At 42.8% G+C, this 4332-nt stretch overlaps 1 pseudogene; it reads right to left on the bottom strand.

The window, feature by feature from the left end:
- Positions 1-425: 425 nt before the first annotated feature.
- On the bottom strand, positions 426-4128 carry LOC119532656 (annotated as a pseudogene).
- Positions 4129-4332: the final 204 nt, after the last annotated feature.

Genomic DNA, 4332 nt, shown 5'->3' on the forward strand with positions numbered 1-4332 from the left:
TCATCTGCAGCTCCAGTGATTTCTTCAAAGTGTCCCTCTCAGCTGTAGCTCCTCTTCAAAATGTCACTCTCAGCTGCACAGTGTTCCTCCTGTTTGCCAGCTCATTTATATGGCTCCACTGATCAAGGCCAACCCTGAATGGGTGGGGCCATGTCTCCATTGAAATTATCCAATCAGAGTCATCACCCACAGTTGGGTGGGGTGTATCTCCAGGGAAACACTCAAAGAATTACAATCTAATCAACTCTGATACATTGGCCCACACAAGATTACATCAAAGATAATGGTGTTTGGGGGGGGGCATAATACATTCAAACTGGCACAAGGGTCAACACACCTCTGGAACTTCACTCATGCTCTATGCACAATAGAGAATGCTCCCAGGTGTCTGGTGTTAAGATGAAGTGTGACTTATTGCTAACACCTCATCGACAACCCCTGCATTCACAAGTCTTCTCCCCTGAGTGCAACCTTTTGTGTCTGATGAGATTTGACCTCTGGCTAAAGCCTTGCCCACACTCCCTGAAAATATGATGCTTCTCCCTGAGAGTGTCCTCTGGTGTCTGATGAAAGATGACTTTTTGCTAAGGCCTCACTCACACTCACTGCACACATAAGGCTTCTCTTCTGAGTGTATTCTCTTGTATGTGTTGAGGTTTGACTTCTGACTAAAGCTTTGCTCACACTCCCTGCAAACATAATTCTTCTCCCCTGAGTGTGTCCTTTCATGAAAGAGGAGTGATTGTCAGTTAAAGCCTCACCCACACTCCTTGCACACATATGGCTTCTCATCTGAGTGTGTCCTCTGGTGTCTGATGAGATTTGATTTCTGGCTAAATCCTTGCCCACATTCCCTGCAAGCATAATGCTTCTCCCCTGAGTGTGTCCTCTGGTGAATAAAAAGGAGTGACTTATGGCTGAATCCTCACCCACACTCCAGACACACATAAGGTTTCTCCCCTGTGTGTGTCCTGTGTTGAATAAGGGGGAGTGACTTATGGCTGAAGCCTCACCCACACTTCTGGCACACATAATGTTTCAGCCTTGAGTGTGTCCTCTGGTATCTGTTGTAGGATGGCTTTTTTGATAAAGCCTCACCCACACTCACTGCAAACATAGGGCTTCTCCTCTTGGTGAGTCCACTGATGTCTCATGAGGAATGACTTGTTTCCAAAGCTTTGCCCACACACCCTGAATAAAAAAGGCTTCTCTTCTGAGTGTATTCTCTTGTGTCTGTTGAGGTTTGACTTCTGACTAAAGCCTAGCCTGCACTCCTTGCACACATAGGGCTTCTCCCCTGAGTGTGTCTCTGGTATCTGGTGAAGGATGACTTTTTTTAATATTCATTTTATTGAAACACATTCACATACCATGCAGTCATACAAAACAAATCATACATTTGATTGTTCACAGTACCATTACATAGTTGTGTATTCATCACCAAAATCAATCCCTGACACCTTCATTACCACACACACAAAAATAACAAGAATAATAAAGTGAAAAAGAGCAATTAAAGTAAATTTGTGCCTTTGTTTGTTTGTTTCTTTCCATTTTTCTACTCATCCATCCATAAACTAGAAAAAGGGGAGTATGGTCCATATGGCTTTCCCAATCACATTGTCACCCCTCATAAGCTACATTTTTGTACAATTGTCTTCAACATTCATGGTTTCCAGGTTGTAGTTTGATAGTTTCAGGTATCTACCACTGGCTACCTCAATTCATTAGAACCTAAAAAGGGTTGCCTATATTGTGCATAAGAGTGCCCACCAGAGTGACCTTTCAGCTCATTTTGGAATCTCTCTGCCACTGAAGCTTATTTCATTTCCTTTCATTTCCCCCTTTTGGTCAAGAAGATGTTCTCCATCTTACAACGCTGGGTCTACATTCTTCCCTGGGAGTCATATTCCACATTGCCAGGGAGATTCACTCCTCTGGGTGTGTGATCCCACATAGGCGGAAGGGCAGTGATTTCACCTGCCCAGTTGGCTTAACTAGAGAGAGAGGGCCACATCTGAGCAACAAAGAGGCATTGGGGAGGAGGCTCTTAAGCAAAATTGTAGGGAGGCCTAGCCTCTCTTTTGCAGCAACAGTCTTCCCAAGGGCAAGTTCTGTGGTAGAGGGCTCAAACCATCAAACCACCAGTCCCCTATGTCTGTGAGCACATTAGCAACCATCAAGGAGAGCAGGCCATTACCCGTGCATTCTCCACCAGCTCCTCAAGGGGGCTCTGCATATTTTTTTCCTTGCTTTTTTATTAAAGTTTTTTTAAATCAGCTGTATAAAAAATTAAAAAATTAAAAAAATTAAAAAACAGACAATAAAAGAACATCTCAAAGAGACCATAGCAAGGGAGTAAGAAAAAGACAACTAACCTAAGATAACTACTTTACTTCCAACATGTTCCTACTCTACCCCAAGAAAGTAACCTAATATAGAAACCTTTCTGTGAACTTGTCCCTACTATACCCATCAGAAATGAACAGACCATAGTCATTCCTGGGCATTCCCAGAATGTTAAATTTACCCATGATAGCTTATCTGTTCTTATTGGATTATCATTCCCCCTTCCTTAATTACTCTCTATCACTATTTCCTCTACATTCTACATTATAAACCATTTGTTGTACATTTTTCAAAGTTCACATTAGTGGTAGCATATAATATTTGTCTTTTTGTGCCTGGCTTATTTCGCTCAGCATTGTGTCTTCAAGGTTCATCCATGTTGTCATATGTTTCACAACATTGTTCCTTCTTACTGCCGTGTAGTATTCCATCATGTGTATATACCACATTTTATTTACGCACTCATCTGTTGAAGGACATTTGGGTTGTTTCCATCTCTTGGCAATTGTGAATATTGCTGCTATGAACATTGGCATGCAGATATCTGTTTGTGTCACTGCTTTCCAATCTTCTGGGTATATACCAAGAAGAGCAATAGCTGTATTGAAGGGTAACTCTATATCTAGTTTTCTAAGGAACTGCCAGACTGACTTCCAGAGTGGCTGAAACATTATACAGTCCCACCAACAATGAATGAGAGTTCCAATTTCTCCACATCCCCTTGAGCATTTGTAGTTTCTTGTTTGTTTAATGTCAGCAATTCTAATTGGTGTGAGATGGTATCTCATTTGAAGGATGACTTTTTGCTAAAACTTTGGCTACACTCACTTCACACATAATGCTTCTTCATTGAGTGGGTCCAATGGTGTCTGATTAGGGTTGACTTATCTTTAAAACCTCACCCACACTCACTGCAAACATAGGACTTCTCCTCTGAGAGAGTCCTCTGCTTTGTAATGAAGTTTGACTTTGAACTACAGTCTTGTTCATACTCTCTGCAGTTGATTGTTCTAAATCCTGAGGTTCCTAAGCCCTTCAATCCATTGTCTGTTACTACAGGCTTTACTCTTTGGACTGAGGTAAGCTCTATCTCTACCACTGTGTTGCCTTCTCTATAACATGCTGACTGGCCTTGGGGTGGGCTGGAGAATGCCCTTGAAGTCTTTCACTCCACTCTTCCACCACACAAGTGTCCAGAGCTTTCTTTCTCTTGACCTTCTGTGTCTTCACTCAAGTAGCTTTCATCAGAATTCTGCTGTTTCTGCTGCTTCTCATGCACTAGGCTGGAATCCTCTGGATGAAAGAGATTTTCTGCACATAAGCCTGGGAAGAGCTGAAGCACATCATGGCTGAGGAATTGCTGGCAGGTGAAGGCAAGAAGGCAGGAGGCACAGGTGTAGATTTCTGGCTCTGGTTCTGGTGACAAGAGCAGATTCCTGTAATTCTCCAGCATCACCTGTTTGTGTAATTTCCTCTGCTCTGAGCTCACTTTCTTCCATTCTGCCTCCATAAAGAACACAGTCACATCCTGGAATGTAAATGGTACTATTATTTCAGGCTTCTCCTTCTTCTCCTGGGGCCAGGCAGTATCCTTAGAAGGCAGACCTGTACCTGGAGTTTTGATCCTCCTCTTCACCTCTGTAGACCATCAACAACCCTCACCTTTATCTTATGTTTCTGAGTCAATTTCTTCATGGTTTCCATATCTTCCATGTTCTTTGGAGGCAAAATCTTCTCCCAGTCCTTCTCTCCCAAGGCAGAAGTATCTGGTAATGTCATGGCCCCAGATTCATGCCAATGTCTGCTATGAAATTCTGCCAGAGGGCCACCTGGAAGTTAAGTCATCTTAAGATGATTTCTGCTGCCTGGGATGACTTCTTTGAACCTTACTTGTAAAAGCCCATCTTGTTTCCATGCAGATGGACCAGAGCCACTTAAGGACAGGGGGATCGATCTATACAGCCATCTACTGCAGATCTATGT

Source organism: Choloepus didactylus, chromosome 4 (assembly GCF_015220235.1).
Source record: "Choloepus didactylus isolate mChoDid1 chromosome 4, mChoDid1.pri, whole genome shotgun sequence".
NCBI lineage: Eukaryota > Metazoa > Chordata > Mammalia > Pilosa > Megalonychidae > Choloepus > Choloepus didactylus.